Source organism: Staurois parvus, unplaced genomic scaffold, assembly GCF_062004578.1.
Source record: "Staurois parvus isolate SC_StPar_1 unplaced genomic scaffold, SC_StPar_1.0 ptg000096l, whole genome shotgun sequence".
NCBI classification, from domain to species: domain Eukaryota; kingdom Metazoa; phylum Chordata; class Amphibia; order Anura; family Ranidae; genus Staurois; species Staurois parvus.
The window spans coordinates 7,276,372-7,295,325 of record NW_028317892.1 but is presented as its reverse complement, the minus strand read 5'-3'; positions in this window follow the sequence as shown (position 1 = coordinate 7,295,325).

The following is an 18,954-nucleotide window of genomic DNA, read 5'->3' as shown; positions in this document are numbered from 1 at the left end:
GCTTTCTAGCAAAAGCCTGAAGGTTTTGTGCCAATATTGACTGGTATTTGGAACTGTTCATAATTCCCTCTACCTTGACTAAGGCCCAAGTTCCAGCTGAAGAAAAACAGCCCCAAAACATGATGCTGCCACCACCATGCTTAACTGTGGGTATGGTGTTCTTTTGGTGATGTGCAGTGTTGTTTTTGCGCCAAACATATCTTTTGGCATTATGGACAAAGAGTTCAACCTTGGTTTCATCAGACCAGAACACATTTTCCCACAGACTTTTGGGAGATTTCAGATGTGTTTTTGCAAAATTTAGCCGGGCTTGGGTGTTTTTCTTCATAAGAAAAGGCTTCCGTCTTGCCACTCTACCCCATAGCCCAGACATGAAGAATATGGGAGACTGTTGTCACATGTACCACACAGCCAGTACTTGCCAGATATTCCTGCAGCTCCTTTAATGTTGCTGTAGGCCTCTTGGCAGCCTCCCAGACCAGTTTTCTTCTTGTCTTTTCATCAATTTTGGAGGGCCATTCAGTTTTTGGTAATGTCACTGTTGTGCCATATTTTCTCTACTTGATGATGACTATCTTCTGTGTTCCGTGGCATATCGAATGCCTTGGAAATTCTTTTGTACCCTTCTCCTGACTGATACCTTTTAACAATGAGATCCCTCTGATGCTTTGGAAGCTCACTGCGGACCATGGCTTTTGCTGTAGGATGTGACTAAGAAAACGTCTGAAAAGACCTATTAGAACAGCTGAACTTAATTTGGGGTTAATCAGAGGCATTTTAAATGATGGCAGGTGTGTACTGACTCCTATTTAACATGATTATGAATGTGATTGCTTAATTCTGACACAGCTACATCCCCAGTTATAAGAGGGTGTGCAGCCACATTATTTTAGTTTTTAACATTTACTTCCCCCCCTTAAAAGATTTCAGTTTGTTTTTCAATTGAGTAGTACAGTTTATAGGTCACATTAAAGGTGTAAAACATTCTGAAATTATTTATCTTTGTCTCATTTATCTTTGTCTCATCACAGAAACCTGACATTTTAACAGGGGTATGTAGACTTTTTATATCCACTGTACATGGGCAGGGGAATGTGCTGCAAAAATGCAGCATATCTGACTTTAACACCAAGGTTCATAGAAAACAATATTTTTCAATGTATAAAATAAAGTCAAAAATGGTGTCGCACTCCACTACCAATTGCAAAATTGTGAATAAGTAACAGTCCAGCATCAAAAGAATGCATATCAATATCTCTGCAATTATATTACTGCTGCAAACATGTCCTTATTAAGTCCGTGACCTTGACACTTCTTCTAGTGCTGCGATGCGAAATAATAACCGTGCAGTTCACCAATCATAAAAAATATTATGCACCTTCACCGGTTGTGCTCTCACCCGCTGTATATGACCAGACCGTTAAGTGAGGTCATAAAAGGCTTGTGTAGCTTTCATAGGACTTAGAGGTAAATGGATGGGATTAGCCCTCTTTCCCTGGGATGGATGTATGGATGGACGGAGTGTTCCCTCTTTCCAGCAGTGGGTCTCCTCGCTTCCTTATGGATTTTTTTCCATAGGTGTAATGGCCATGGAATATAATAAAAGAATAAAGTGCCTTATCCTCTTTAACAGAAAACAGAATTTATCAAAAATAGTAGTGCACTCACATGTGTTACAAGTTAAAACCACATTAAAATGTTGAGATTTGAATCCACATTTTCCGATATTGATGAATACTTGCTGTATGTTGCTTTAAGCGTTGTGATGTCAGAGCCCCTCCCCTACACGTTACACCACCAGGTCACATGGCTTCATCAGGGGGAATTGACCGTTTTGGTAGTGGGTTAGTGATGGTATGGGGAGGCATATCCATGAAGGGACGCATAGACCTCTACAGGCTAGACAATGGCACCCTTACTGCCATTAGGTATCAGGATGAAATCCTTGGACCCACTGTCAGACCCTATGCTGGTGCAGTGGGTCCTGGGTTGCTCCTGGTGCACTACAATACCTGGCCTCATGTGGTGAGAGGCAGTTCCTGGAGGATGAAAGAATTGATACCATTGAATAGCCCCCATGCTCTCCTGACTTAAATCCAATAGAACACCTCTGGGACATCATGTTTTGGTCCATCTGATGGCGCCAGGTTGCACCTCAGACTGTCCAGGAGCTCAGTGATGCCCTGGTTCAGATCTGGGAGAAAATACCCCAGGACACCATCCGTCGTTTCATTAGGAGCATGCCCTGATGTTGTCATTCATGCATATAAGCACGTGGGGGCTGTAATGAAATTTCAGCACATTGGACTAGCCTGCTACATCATTTTTTCACTTTGATTTTCAGGGTGTCTTTGAATCCAGTCCTCTGTAGGTTGATAATTTTCATTTCCATCAAACGATGGGGCATCCTTACATTCCTAACACATTTCCTAGTCCATATCAGTATAGATATCCAGCATGATATTTTTTCCCCATTGAGATCTGTGTTTTCAAAGTGTTCCTTTAGATTTTTTGAGCAGTGTATGACCCTGAAGGTCAATATGTATTTGTGTTTGCCAAACTGTGTTCATTACCTTTTGCGATTATGGGTATCTACAACTCTGCACCTGCTACCTTAAGTGTATTGAAAGATGCAGTGGTTTTCATGGCGCAATATCCAGAAGCTTATATTTTATGTATGGGAGATTTTAATATGTGGATTGATCCTTCAATAGATAAATATGGGAGAATCCTGCTGAATCATAGGCTGGGAGTAGGTACTTTTGGGAGATTAGTTAAAGAGGTAGGAGGGGTGGATTTGAGGCAGGTTAAAAATCCAGAGGTCAGAGCATATTCATGTGAAGCCATGGGGAAGAGGTCAATCTCCCAAATAGATTTAGTAATTGGAAACAAGCAGCAATTCCCATTGGTATACTCAGCTATGTATTTTGCCCGAGGAGTGTCAGAGCATTGCCCATTGCTGTTTGAATTGGCTGTGGGTCAGAGGGGAAGATGCCCAGGATGGAAGTTGCATCCTTACTGGTTATCCCAGATAGGGACTAATGATCGAATATAAGGTCAGCTGAGGATATTTTTAGAAACCCATGGAGATTCCCCAATGGATGGCACTTTTTGGGATGCACTTAAGGCATATCTGAGGGGGACTCTGAGATTTACTAAAGTATATCTTAAGAAAATTAATAGGCAAGAAGAGGAAGAGCTAGTTGACTCCTCAAAAAGTAATAAGGATAGATGGGAGAAATGTATGCAACAGTATAAAATACAGGTGGCAGCCAATGCTAAGAGGACTTTTGTTGTTTTTTTTTTTTAATCAACAGAATTATGAGCAAGGGAATCAAGCTAGTAAATTGTTGGGGTTTATAGTTAAACAGCATTCGATTAGCTTGATAATCCCAAAAGTGAGAAACAAAGAAGGGGAGTTGGTGTGCACGGTAGATGAGATACTCAACTGTTTTTATGAGTATTATGTCTCCATGTACACAATAAGATTAACTTGTATGGTTAGAGAAATGCAGCAATTTTTTAATTAATTAGAATATCCTAGATTGAAAGGGGAACAAGTAAGGATGGTGGAGAGGGAAATTACCGATGAAGAGCTGCGACAGGGTATACATTCTTTCGCAATTGTAAAGTTGCAAGGTCCAGGTGGTACCCCATTGGAGATATACTGTATATTTGATATATAGATATACTAGTACCAGTTTTAAACTAGAATATATGCAGAAGCCTTTACGAGGGGGGGATTTGCCAGTATAAATGTATGAGGCTGTGGCAGTGCTTATCCCAAAATCAGATAAAGATCTATATGATTGTGCTTTGTACAGGCCAATTTCACTATTAAATAACAATTATAAAATACTGGCAAAGATTCTTGCATGAAGGCTTAATAATGTTATATCATCTATTATTCATAGTGATCAAACTGGCTTTATGCCGGGGAAGTCGACATCTATTAATATAAGAACACAGATGATGTTACAGATGAGGGAATATATACCAGAAACCAGTGCATCTTTGGATACAGCCAAGACTTTTGATTCAATTGAATGGTTATATTTACAGAGATCATTAGAACATTTTGGATTTGGTGAAAAATTTAGAAAGTGGATTACCATAATTTATAGCCAGCCATGCTCAACTATTGATGAATCGAGTGATGTCTCCTAGGATAAGGTTATATAGAGGGACAAGACAATTATTTCCCTTATCCCCCCATCTGTTTGCTAGAGCAATAGAAACATTGGCTCTTAGATTTAGGAAGTCTGAGGATTTCAAAGGAATATCCTTGTGGGGTAGGAAAGAGGTTATTGGCCTTAATGTGGATGATAATATTAATTATGGGAGATACACATAATACTTTAAAGGAAGCAATTAAATTATTAGATACGTTTGGGAATTGCTCAGGCTCGAAAATCAAGATGCAGAAATCTGTTTTGATGCCACTTAGACAGGATTTACAGCACAAGGAGAGGTCACACTCTCTATTGAAGACAGTGGACTCATTTAAATACCTGGTGTATATACAGTATCTCACATAAGTGAGTACACCCCTCACATTTTTGTAAATATTTTATTATATCTTTTCATGTGACAACACTGAATAAATGACACTTTGCTACAATGTAAAGTAGTGAGTGTACATTTGCAGTCCCCTCAAAATAACTCAACACACAGCCAGGGGTGGACTGACAACTCACGGGGGCCCCCGGGCAATAGGGGATCATGGTCTAAACTACTGGCAACAAAGTACACCCTTAAGTGAAAATGTCCCAATTTGGGCCCAATTAGCCATTTTCCCTCCACAGTGTCATGTGACTCGTTAGTGTTACAAGGTCTCAGGTGTGAATGGGGAGCAGGTGTGTTAAATTTGGTGTTATCGCTCTCATTCTCTCATACTGGTCACTGAAAGTTCAACATGGCACTTCATGGCAAAGAACTCTTTGAGGATCTGCAAAAAAGAATTGTTGCTCTACATAAAGATGGCCTAGGCTACAAGAAGATTGCCAAGACCCTGAAACTGAGCTGCAGCATGGTGGCCAAGACCATACAGCAGTTTAAACAGGACAGGTTCCACTCAGAACAGGCCTCGCCATGGCTGACCAAAGACATTGAGTACATGTGCTCAGCGTCATATCCAGAGGTTGTCTTTGGGAAATAGATGTATGAGTGTTGTCAGCATTGCTGCACAGGTTGAAGGGGTGGGGGGTCAGCCTGTCAGTGCTCAGACCATACACCACACACTGCATCAAATTGGTCTACATGGCTGTCGTCCCAGAAGGAAGCCTCTTCTAAAGATGATGCACAAGAAAGCCCGCAGTTTGCTGAAGACAAGCAGACTAAGGACATGGATTACTGGAACCATGTCCTATGGTCTGATGAGACCAAGATAAACTTATTTGTTTCAGATGGTATCAAGCATGTGCGGCGGCAACCAGATGAGGAGTACAAAGACAAGTGTGTCTTGCCTACAGTCAAGTGAAGAGTATCATGCTCTGGGGCTGTATGCATGCTGCTGTCACTGGGGAGCTACAGTTCATTGCAGGAACCATGAATGCCAACATGGACTGTGACATACTGAAGCAGATCATGATCCCCTTCCTTCAGAGACTGAGCCGCAGGGCAGTATTCCAACATGATAACGACCCCAAACACACCTCCAAGATGACCACTGCCTTGCTAAAGAAGCTGAGGGTAAAGGTGATGGACTGGCCAAGCACGTCTCAAGACCTAAACTCTATTGAGCATCTGTGGGGCATCATCAAACAGAAGGTGGAGGAGAGCAAGATCTATAACATCCACCAGCTCCGTGATGTTGTCATGGAGGAGTGGAAGAGGACTCCAGTGGCAACCTGTGAAGCTCTGGTGAACTCCATGTCCAAGAGGGTTAAGGCAGTGCTGGAAAATAATGGTGGCCACACAAAATATTGACACTTTGGGCCCAATTTGGATAAATAATAAACTTAATAAAGATGGTATTGTTACCTAAATGGTTATACGTTTTCACATTCCCCTGTGGTTATACCCAAAGCAATATTTAAAAAGTTGAATTCACAATTTATAAAATGTACTGTATATGGTCTAAGGGTAGATATAAATTAAAAATAACAACATTACAACACCCAAAGATGAAGCAGGGATGGCACTCCCAGATGTATATTTATACAGTCTGGCAGGACAAATGAAACCTCTACAGACATGGGTAAGACAGGAAGGGGAGGGGTCAAAGAATACTTATTAAAAATCCTTCAATTAGATGATCTTTTAGTAGGATTGGAGGCACAGTCCTTGGATATACCCAAGGTTGGGATTCCCATTTTTACACTGGCCCAAGCAGTATGGAAGGAAGTCAAGAAAATAACAGGATTTAGGGATATATCTCAGGAGGTTCTCAGGTGGAGTAACCCATCATTGGGTCAGTTAAATGGAATCCCAGATGGAGACTTTTGGAAACAGAAAGGAGTAGTTAGGTTAGCACAGATGTATGAACATGGTATCGTGCAAACACTTGATTACCTGACTAAACAACATGGCATTTCTCATAACTTTTTTTTATAAATATTTACAATTGAGACACACATGTGCAATTTAATACCCAGAACCCTAGGATCTCAAAATGTCCCCTTATAGGGGTTTTGAGGGCACAAGGCCTGAAAGGATGGATATCAATATTATATTAATTTTTATTGCAAGCCAACATTGGTGGGGAACCATTGAGCACAAGAGGTAAATGGCAGGCAATTATCTCAGATAAAGGACATATGTTCCTCCTATATGGTGGCCTCGCCATCAGTTAATAACAAGCTGACGCAGTTATATATTATACATCAGATATATCTTAGTCCTATTCAAATGTTTTGGATGGGCAGAAGATCTACAGCAGAATGCTTGCAGTGTCATGAAGATGAGACAGAATTTTGCTATTTGATTTTGACATGCAGAGAAGTCATGGGATATTGGGGCCAGGTAACAAAAAAACTGTCAGTAATACTTCATAAATCAGTGCCATGTACTCTGGAAGAACAGTATGTCTGATGGGAGTATTAAAACATCAAGAATAGACAAGGCATGTCAATATTTCTTTGCGTGAAACGCTTTTTGCTAGCTTGAAAACAGATCGCTATGAAATCAATGCCTCCCTCTATTAATCAATGGATTAATGCAGTTAACCATATTATACCTTATGAAATAATGTACGAACATAGAAGATCTTCACAGAAATACCATAAACTCTGGGGCGCATGGAATAGTGCTAAAGAGATCAACTGCAAAAATGAAGGGTGATATTAGGAGGGAGAAGAGAAGTAAGAGGAAGATAGGCTTGGAATACTTTAATTTAGGAATTAATAGGTTAAGGAAGAGGAAACGAAGCGAGTGAGTGAATGCCAGTAATTAGGATGATTGTATTATGAAGATTAATTGCATGGAATGTTTAACCTCTTCACGCTAATGGTACGCAAATATGCGGCCTCTCCATGACTGGGCCTTGACGCCGAGTGGCTGCATATTTGGTTACCATTTGTAAACAACCGTGCACCCTGCGCGCTCCCAGCACATATGTTGGTGTCCCAAGGAAAGGTCCTGATCTCTCCTTGCGATCTGGACCTTTTCAGTCATGTGACTGTTGTGAAAACCAATCACAGCAGTCACATGACCCTAAACCCACCCTGCCTCCCGGCGTCAGAAACCCCTTAAAGGGCTGGGAGGCGCCAGCATGAAGGGGTTACGTATTTAATGTTATAATTGCTAAGAGAAATAGTATTGTATTTTATGTTTATAAATGTGTGTTAAGAGTAAAAAAAAAAAAACAACTCCTGCAGCACTCAAGCACGCAAATCTTTTGTGCAAAAATGAAAATAAATGATATAAAGGACATGTAGAACAATAAAACAAGACACGCACTCTATATTGCCAACTTCATAATCAGAGTTTAGGAGTAGCAGATTTAGAGGCAATAAATGTTCCTCTCCCGAACATAGGAGAATTGCATTCAGGAGAGAAGAGTTTTGGCAGAAAAAGGCATTACGCACCAAAAACACGTGTTAATGCACTAAATAGGTGCAATTAGCACTTGAGCAGTAATGCATATCAATGGTTGAAATAAATTATTCTATTAAACACCCTGGTGCTTGACACGGACAAACGCGATACACGCATTCAGCAGCACCAAGCTTACTTTGCTGTCAGCAGAAAGGCATCTAGGAGGCCTCCAGAGTGCATGAACCCTTGGGGTAAAAGTGACTCAGCTGCTTGCAATTATAGGGTGCAGGCACCCACATTAAAGCTGAAAGCCAGACCCTCTGAACATGCAAAGCTCAGGCATTATCTGATAACACACATTCCTATTGGCCAGTGAGGCAGCCCATCAAAGCCATATTTTAATGCGACGTTTACATTTTTATACAACAATTGAAATAAGACCTCAGCCCACAATGCGTTTTTTATTATTTAGTGATTCATAGGGGTTATTTACTAAAACTGGAGAGTGCAAAATCTGGTGCAAATCTGCATAGAAAGCAATCAGCTTACAGGTTTTATTGCCAAAGCTTAACTGAACAAACTGAAGTTAGAAGCTGATTGGTTATCATGCAGAGCTGCACCCGATTTTGAGTGCACCAGTTTTAGTAATTTTACCCTATAGACTTGCACAGTAAAGCTATTGTATAGCCCTGCAAAGCTTAGAAATGGACAGATACAGTATGACTGCCAGCATGTATGTGTATACTTGGAAATTATACATAAAACATTAACACCTAGTGATAAGATTTTCATATCATGCTGATCTCCTTTTTCATGTTTAATTGAAAGAACATTGAAAAGACTATACATTCCCTTGAATAAATCCTTGGTTTAATACAAAGAGCAGGAAGCATTTTCATAAATATTACTAGAGCTGTTGTGACAGGAAATTAAAATATATTTATTGAAATTGCAGCCAGTTTCTCAGCATTCTTTTTACCACTGAGGATTAATATTCTTGACAAATACAATTAAATGAGTCCTATGTAAAGACAAGATGTAATATCATTTAAATCACTGTGATATTTTCATGCCATGTATTCTCTTGACAGAAAAAGGGACACACTTTTGGCACTAATATTTGAAGGATTAATACATTATGTTACATTGGCAGGATTAATGTGTTATATTATTATATTTGACGTTCGATGCATAAAATAGTATGTCTAATAAATTCCTCGTGCATAGCAATAAGGTAGGCAAATTCCAAGATCAAAGTGGTTGTAAAGGCTTTATGCATGAAGGTAAAAACCCTTCTGTGTGCTGCTCCCCCTACAGCCACCCCCATTACTCACCTGAGCCCCCTCTCAATCCTGCGATGTGCATGGGAGCCTCAGCGGTCCCAAATCTCTCTCTCCTTCCACTGCTGTCAATCACATACAATAAGCCAATGAGGAGAGAGCAGGGAGCAGGGTTGAGAGGCGGCTCTGTGTCTTATGGACATATAGAGCAGGGCTTGGAAGTGAGCATACACCAGTACCCCATAGCAAGCCAATTACTATTAGTGGCACTGGTCAAGGAGGAGGAGCCAGGAGAGTCAGCAGGGGACCCCAGAAGAAGATTGGGGCTGTTCTGTACAAAACCATTGCACAGCGCAGATAAGTATAAGTATGTTTGTTACTTTAAAGGAAAAAAAGAGCTTTAAAATGGAACTTTAGTCAGAAAATTAATGGATAAGTTGACCTTTCTTAACCCATATTCACTTAACCCATGCCTGTTCTGACAGCTAGCGGGGGATATTTTCCCCCTGCTAGATGTCACAATTTTTAAAAAGGTATCTGGCTGCGTCCTTCATTCACACAGTTCTGTGAATGGGAAACTACAAGAACCGACAGCCTTTGCAGCTGTCTGCTTGTAGTTCTCAATGAACTACCACAATTCTTCCTGTCAGTGTCAAACTGCCTGCCCGAATGATGTACAGGCAGACAGATTACACTGACAGTCTACAGGAGTCCTGCATGGCACCAGCAATCTACTGATCACTGGTGCAGTGCTTACTAGGCTCCTAAAACCAAAAATAGTAAATGCACATTTTGTTTACCTGCAAAAAAAAAAAAAAAATGTGCAGTTATTATATTTTGTTAAAAAGTGAACTTATCCTTTAACTCCTGCTAGATCACTTCAGGCTGGCCCCTTTTGCAGGTATAGCTACATAACACATTCAAAACAAGTGCCTATACTGTTTAAAGTCCAGTAATACACTGTCTCACCCTGCTCTGCACATGTCCAGTTGTTCTCTACTTTAGGCATCATGTTTGTAGAGGCCGATCTGCTAACAGCTTAAAGAAAAATTAAACCCCCTTATCCTTTACAGCCAAGGAAGTTGCTTCTGTTTGTTCTGTAATTGCCATGGTGCTACACATGTGATCAGTTATGACACCAGCCATTTGATGGTTTGACAGTTTGGTTGAGGGCACAAGCAAAATGTGACAGTTACCAATCCTGGCATTCCAGGAATATTTTGAAACAAATACATGAAAGGAACAATATTTTTCAAGTTGTTATGGGCAAAGTTTTAAGGGCCCATTCACACCAGATGCAGTAAGATGCATTTGTGACTGCATAGACAGTCCAAAATCCAGGTTATCCTATTTGCATAGTTAACACCACTACAGTGCATGCTTTGCAGTGAAAAAAGTACAGCATGTTGCATTTTATTGCACCACAAATGCAGAAAAACACATGCAAACGCAAATAAGCATGCACAAGCACACTGCCATGCATCACAGTGCACATAAAAGCCCAATGAAAGAAAGAAAGGAAGTGACCTAACAGGACAAACAAGGATGGAAATACACACATCAACTGCATGCAAATGTTAAAGAAAATAAAAACATGCAGGTAACATGTATTTTCTAGTGTGAACGGCTCTTAAAGAATATCTAAAACCAAAAAATGTATATATTGCAGCTAACCAAACTTTGGATGTGGTGGCTGCAATTGTTTTGAGGGTTTTTTCCTTTATTTTCTTCTGGCAAACTGGCCAGTGACATACTTCTGGTCTTAGGCCCCATTCATACCGGGCGGACCTGTCCGTGGATCCTCGTGTTCAGCAGAGGATCTGTCTGCTGATCCCCGCTGAGCAAGGAGATAGCATGTCCTGCATAAGCGGAGCAGACACGGACACAGCCCACAGTCCTCAGATGGAAGCAGACCACCTGTTCCGACGGACGGACAGAAGGGGAACAGATCCCATCTGTCTTTTTTTGGTGGATCAGATTGGATGTTAGTGGGTGTAAACAGACACATGTCTGTTTACACCTGCCACTGCATACAGACTAGAAGTTCCGATCGGGTCCACCTGAAAAACAGGCAGGTGAATCCAATCAGCCCCTCCGTGTGAAAAGGGACCTTAGGGTGGCTACATTTAGGGCTTTTTCACATTGATGTGCGCAAAAAAGAAGGTTTTTAACACATTTTGAATGCGTTTATGGTGCATTTTCTGGAATTCTGACTCATTATGCAACTGTGAAACTTGGACATTTAACTTTTTTTTTCCACCTAACTTTATTGATATGCCAGTATTTTTGCACAGGTTTTTGATACTGCCATCCCTCCACTGCAGCCAATGGAGAACAAATCGTGGTCCATTCTCTTCTTTCCCACATATAGCTAGGGAAAGGGACTCCTGAAACCAGAAGTGATGTAATCCTCACCACTTTCGGGTTCTTGTTAGATAGGGGAGATCAACAACCAAGTATTTATTTAGTCACATCGGCCATGTAGGACAGCCTTACATTGGTGGCAGAGAAAAGATTGCATGAAGAAAAAAAAAAAAAAAAAGGAGCATGGTCTTATAAGGATGATCAGTGCAAACTAATGTCCTTTTGTGCTCTATAAGGAATGGGAAAGCACAGAATAAAAGATGAATAAAGCACCTGGACTGCATGGCATACACCCACGGGTCCTTAAAGAATTGAGCTCTGTCATTTCAAAGCCATTGATTCTAATTTTTAGGGACTCTTTAATGACTGGCATAGTACCACTGGATTGGTGTAAGGCCAATGTGGTGCCTATATATAAAAGGGATCAAAATCTTTACCAAGTAATTATAGACCAGTTAGTTTAACATCTATAGTTGGGAAGATACTGGAGATTTCTTGCTGAAAAAAAATATTTTAAGTAACAGACAGCATTGATTCATGAAAGACAGAAGTTGTCAAACAAACCTGATTTCTGTCTATGAGGAGGTGAACAAAACCTTGGCCAGAGGGGTGGCGGTGGACGTGGTATACTTGGATTGTGCAAAAGCGTTTGACACAGTTACCCACACATGGCTAATGTATACGGTAAAGTCTATGGGCTTGGAAAAATCGGTATGTAAATGGCTAGAAAACTGGCTAAAAGATTGTATTCAGAGAGTAGTGGTTAATGATTCATATTCTGAATGGTCTAGGGTCATCAGTGGTGTACCCCAAGGTTCAGTGTTGGGACCCTTACTTTTTAATATATTTATAAATGATATAGGGTCTGGGATGAAAAACACAGTTGTTTACCTGTTAACTGTATTTCCAGGAATCTTCTAGGACAGCTTCATATGAGAGATAGGCTCCTCCCAGGAAACACCCGTTCCACCTTACTTTCCTATAAGTAGCCTCTCTCCCTGGGGGACCGTCAGTACAGGAATATGACCGAAGGCCTAGGAGAAAGCATAAAGATGGCAGTAGAAACAATATATCACTAGTTCATTGCATGACGGAAAACCAGCATATAAGTACACAGTAACCGGGAGAGAGTTATGCTGTCCTAGAAGATTCCTGGAAATACAGTTAATAGGTAAATAGCTGAATTTTCCAAAGTCATCTTCTAGGACAGCTTTGTGAGAGGATTGAATAGGAATACGTACATTAGGGTGGGGCCGTAGCTTGCAGGACCTTTCTGCCAAACACCTGGTCTTTGTTGCCGATCAGGTCCAACCAGTAGTGTCTGGCGAAGGTGCTGAAGCTGGACCAAGTTGGGGCCTTGCAGATCTGTCCGAGGGAGGCCCCGGCCTTTTCCACCCAGGTAGCTGCGGTGGCCCTGGTTGAATGTGCCTTCAAGCCAGGTGGAGGTGCCAGTGATGCAACGTTGTATCCCTCTGAGATGGCCTCTCTTATCCATTTTGCGATGGTGCCTTTGGAGGCATTGTATCCCTTCCTTGGGCCTTGAAATATGATAAAGAGACTGGATGAGCGTTTCCATGTTTTCGTGCGCTCAATGTACGCAATTAAGCATCTCCTTACATCACTTTTGTTGTAGTCACCATCTTTGGCGTTGCTTGGGTTTCTATCAAAGGATGGTATTACTATTTCTTGTGATCTGTGGAAATGCGACGCGACTTTTGGTAGGAATGCCGGATCCGTGCGGAGGATGATTCTGTCCAACAGGATCGTGCAGTACGGTTCTATTACCGACAGAGCTTGTAGTTCGCCGACTCTGCGAGCGGAAACCAGTGCTATGAGGAGGGTGGTTTTAAGGGTTAAATGCCTGAGAGCATTCCTCCAAGGGTTCAAAAGGTTCTTGCTGAAAACATTTTAGAACTGTGCCTAGGTCCCATATAGGGTACTTTGGCATGGACGGAACTTGGCATCTGGAGATGGCCCTCAGGAATCTGATTACTAAGGGGTCTTCTGCCAATTTCAGCTCCAGAAAATTAGACAGAGCGGCTACTTGCACCTTAAGAGTATTGGCGGCCAGGTTCTTGTCTGCCACTGCTTGAAGGAATTTGAGTACTGTATTTAGGATGGGGGCCCCCAACGATTCGTTCCTGCTTCTCCAGAAGGAAAATTTTCTCCAGATTTTGTCATATATGGCGTTTGTCAACTTTTTCCACCCGTCTAAGATGGTGGTGACTACTCTTTCTGATAACCCTTTTCCAGCTAGCCTGTTCCACTCAGAAGCCAAGCTGTCAGGGATAGCTTTTCCGGGTGTTGGTATACCACTGCCCCTTGTGCGAGTAAGTCGTGCGTGGGCGGTATCATCCACGGGTCCGTTAGGCTCAGTTCCTTCAACAGGGAGAACCATAATCTTTTGGGCCAGAATGGAGCAATCAGGATGACCGTGGCTTGGGATAATTGTAACTTCTGTATCACTCTTGGTAGCAATCTGAATGGTGGGAAGGCGTAGAGGAGGTCTCCCTCCCATTGTTGGGCTAGTGCGTCTGACCCTGCGCTCCTGGGGTCCTTTTACAGGCAGAAGTACTTCTCTAGTTTTGCGTTCTTCCTGTTGGCGAAGAGGTCTATAGAGGGAGTACCCCATCTGGTGCAGATTTTGTCGAACGCTGTATGGCTGAGGCACCACTCTGACTGGTTGACTTCTTCCTGGCTCAACTGGTCCGCCAGCCAATTTAGACCCCCTTTCAGGTGTAATGCTGTGATGGATTTTAGGTTCCTTTCTGCCCAGCTCAGGAGGATTTCCGTTAGTTCCATCAGTTTCGAGGACCTTGTGCCTCCCTGCCTGTTTAAGTATCCGACCACCGTTGTATTGTCGGACAAGATCTGAACCTCTTTCCCTTGGATCTTCTTCTGAAAAGCTGTGAGAGCTCTGGAAATTGCCAATAATTCTCTGAAGTTTAATGACCTCCCTGAGATATCCGGGTCCCACTTTCCCTGGGTCAGGCAGTCCTCCATATGCACACCCCACCCCCACATGCTTGCATCTGTGGTGATTCTTATTGGGTTGACTTACTTCCACTTCCTTCCTGCCTTTAGTGTGTGAATGTTCCCCCACCATTCTAGTGATTCTCTCACTTTGTGCATGAGGCGGATACTGGAATCTAGGGATGCTTGGATGCCATCCCAGTGGAAGAGGAGGTGGCTCTGCATTGCTCTGGAGTGTAATTGTGCCCATTGTACCCCTGGTATGGTGGCTGTCATGTGCCCGACAAGCTTCATGGCGTTTCTGACTGTGCAGGTCGCCATCCCCGGAAGGTCTTCGTGTCTTGTTGTAGTTTGAGTGCGTTCTCTGCAGTCAGGTATAAGCATTTGTGGAATCCAGAATGTATCCCAGATATGTGATCCTCCTGGAAGAGACTAGCTGTGATTTCTCCATGTTTATTAACCAGCTTAGGTTTTCTAGGAAGGATATCGTGTGCTCTATGTGGGATTTCAGGCCTCTTTCCGTGTCCGCAAATAAAAGCAGGTCGTCCAGATAGGGGAAGATATTTATCCCCTCTAACCTAAGGGCTTGCAGAGGTTCCGCTAGGATCTTTGTGCATATTCTTGGAGCTGAAGATAGACCGAAAGGGAGTGCATTGAATTGAAATAAGATCGTTCTTTGTTTGCCTTTTAATGCGAACCTTAGAAACTTCCTCGATTATTCCCTTATCGGGACGTGAAGATTTGCATCCTTTAGGTCTATTGAAGCCATAAATGAACCCGGTGGAAAGAGTTCTTTCGTCCTGTGTATTGTTTCCATGTGGAACTTTTTGGGTTTTACGAATTCGTTCACCTTCTTCAGGTTGAGTATCATTCTGTAACTTCCAGACGCCTTTCTTCTTAGAAAAAAATGGGAGTAGAATCCCCTTCCCCTCTCTTCCTCCACCAGCTGACAAACCATGTTCTGCTGGAGCATCCCTTCCAGGAGATTCACCAGTGCGTCTGCCTTTTCTCTGTCCCTTGGTAAGGGGGGTTGCGAAAAACCTCCGAGGGGGGAGTCTTGAAAACTCTATCCTGTAGTCATTGCGAATTGTGTCTAGGATGAATGCATTCTGGGTAGTCTTCAGCCATTGTGTGTGGAAGTGTCCCAGTTTTCCTCCCACTTGGCTTCTCCAGTCACTTGGGCTGAGTTCTGGATTTAACCTGGTTGGGGTTGAAGAGGAAGCCTCCCTTCTCCCTTCCCCTTTTAGAGCCCCAGCCCCTCTCTGCCCCTGAAACCTGGCCTCTCTCATTGTGTACTGCCTGTTGGGGCGAAAAAATTTTCGTCCCGTTTGCTTGCTGGGGACTGGAAATCCTTTCCTTTTGTTGGCCGACCTTTCTAGGACCGAGGTTAGCTCTGGCCCGAAGAGGAGTTTTCCCTCAAAGGGAAGGTCGCAGAGCCTGGATTTGGAGGCAATGTCCCCAGCCAGGATTTTAACCAGATAGCTCTTCGGGCTGAATTTATGAGCGCAGTCGATCTTGCTATATATCTGATGGTCTCCGCCGACGCGTCTGTGATGGAAGCCACTGCTTTTTCCAAGACTGGTAGTGACTTCAGGATCTCCTCCCCTGACATGCCTTGTTCAAGGTGAGAGCGGAGCTGTCCAAACCATACATCTAGGGTTCTTGAAACGCAGGTAGGTTGTTGCTACTGCCGGTTTAAAGTTCACTTCAGATGCTTCCCACGCACTTTTGAGGAATGTGTCTGCTTTGCAGTCAATTGGGTCCTGTAAGGAACCACCGTCTTCGAAGGATAAGTCCGTCAATTTCGAGATCCTCGAAAAGGGGGGCATCTGGCTTCAAGCAGGATTCCCACACGGACGCATCTTCTTCTTTAAATGGAAATCGCTTTTTAAGGTTTTTAGGAAAGAAAGCCTTCCTTTCCGGCTCTTCTCATTCCCTTTTTATGGTAGACCATAGAGTGGAATGGACTGGGAATGTAAGGCCGCTTCTCTTTTTTAGCACCGCGTATAGCTGGTCATGCAGAAAGAGATCCAATTGTTCCTCTTTTAGATCCAGAGTATCATAGATTACCTTCAATAGGCCTTCCGTATCTTCTACTGGAAAAAGGAACCTTTGCGATCTGTGATCCTGGTCTTCCGTCTCACCTTCCTCCGACCCGCGGTGGCGGCCTGGTCTTGCTTCATTCTCTTTCCCAGCGAGGAAATGCCTGAAGTGTCAGGTTGAGGCTCGTCTGGGGCTGGTTCCTGCCTCTGCTCCCTACAACTTTGAAAGGTTTTAGACATCTCCTGCTTCATGTTTTGTAGAAAATCTTTATAGAGAGATCCCGACTCTTTCTTAATCAGCTTCAATACATTCTTCGCACAGCTGCTTCCGCCAAGCACTAGCTAGCTTCTTCCTGCAGGTAGTGCATTTTTTTTGTCTCACAAGGAGTTTCTCTTCCCCCTCTATCCTCCTCCTATGGGCCCATATAGGGACACAGAGACACAAGGTATAGGTCTCCTGTAAGCACCCACTAGCACCCAGAAAGCCCTATGGTGCTGTAGAGAGAAGACCCCATATCCCCTCAGGCCCACCCCAGCCCACGACTGGAAGACGTAAAGGGTGGGGGGGTGAGGGGAGGGGGGTGAGTAGCAGCCCAAAAGGCTCTTACCTTGCTGCTAGCCTCCCCCAGCTCTGACAGATATGCATCCATTCTCGCCGCAGGCCACCCTCGGTGCGGCTGTTTTTACAGGGTTGACAGGGATCTGCCCCCCTCCCTGGGGTCCAGGCACTCCAACCTCCCTCTCACGGCCGCCGATGGATGGAGCGGTCGTGGTGTGGGGCAAATTTGCGGTCCGCCGCCCATCCAAGATGGCAGCGGTCCACTTCCTGTTTCTCCGACGCCAGAAGTGATGTCACGCCCGTCGGGAGGAAGGTAGGCTTTGCCCCACAAGGTAGTGGCTCTTCCAAGCAGGTCGGCGGAGCAGGCTCTACCCCCCTGGAGAGCCCCGCTGGACCGTCCGGGGGGTCTGTCTCCCCCATCCTCAAGAGGGTGTGCTTCAGGGAAAAAAACCTGGCTAAAGCCACCCCACAAGGCCCCTGCCTTGCTGAGAAGAGGAGGAAGGGGGGCCTCTGTACGTTGCCAGACAGCCAGGAAAATAAAAAAACAACAAACGGGCGTAGCGTTGTTCCTGGCTGGAGAAAACACTAATACTGAGGGTCCCCCAGGGAGAGAGGCTACTTATAGGAAAGAAAGGTGGAACGGGTGTTTCCTGGGAGGAGCCTATCTCTCATGTGAAGCTGTCCTAGAAGATGACTTTGGAAAATACCATTTCAGTCTTTGCAGAAGACACCAAGCTTTGCAGTGGAATAACATCCTTACAGGATGTCTCCAACTTACAAGCCGACCTCAATGCACTGTTTAATTGGGCAACTATGTGGCAAATGAGGTTTAATGTTGATAAATGTAAGGTTATGCACTTGGGGGCTAGGAATATGCATGCATCATACATACTAGGGGGGTACAACTGGGGGAATCAATGGTGGAGAAGGATCTGGGAGTTCTGGTAGATCACAAGCTTAATAATGGCATGCAATGCCAAGCTGCGGTTTCTAAAGCGAGCAAAATCCTCTCTTGTAATAAAAGAGGTATAGACTCCAGAGAGAGATATCATATTCCTTCTGTACAAGTCATTAGTAATACCTCATCTGGAATATGCAGTTCAGTTTTGGTCACCAATTCACAAAATGAACATTGGGGAGCTGGAGAAAGTACAGAGAAGGGCAACCAAATTGATACGAGGCATGGAGGAGCTCAGCTATGAGGAAAGAGAGGAACTGAATTTATTCTCTCTTGAGAGGAGGAGTTTAAGGGTGGATATGATCAACATGTATAAATACATCAGTGGTTCATATAGTGAACTCGGTGTAGAGTTATTCACCCTTAGGTCATCACAGAAAACAAGGGGGCCCTCTTTACATCTGGAGGAAAAGAGGTTTCATCTCCAAATACAGAAAGGTTTCTTCACAGTGAGAGCTGTGAAAATGTAGAATAGACTCCCTCAAGAGTTGGTTCTGTCCAGCTCTGTGGATTGCTTTAAAACAGGCCTGGATTCTTTCCTAGATACACATAATATAATTGGATACTAACATTTATAGGTAAAGTTGATCCAGGGAATATCTGATTGCCTCTCGGGGGATCAGGACAGAATTTTTTTTCCCCTGCAGGAGCAAATTGGATCATGCTTTGCTGGGTTTTTTGCCTTCCTATGGATTAACTATGGGTATAGGATTATAACTTTTTTTTGTGTGTAACAAGATGGACTTTTTTCAGCCAGTTTCCCAGGTCATGACACTGTGTGACATACGGTCAGTGACTCGC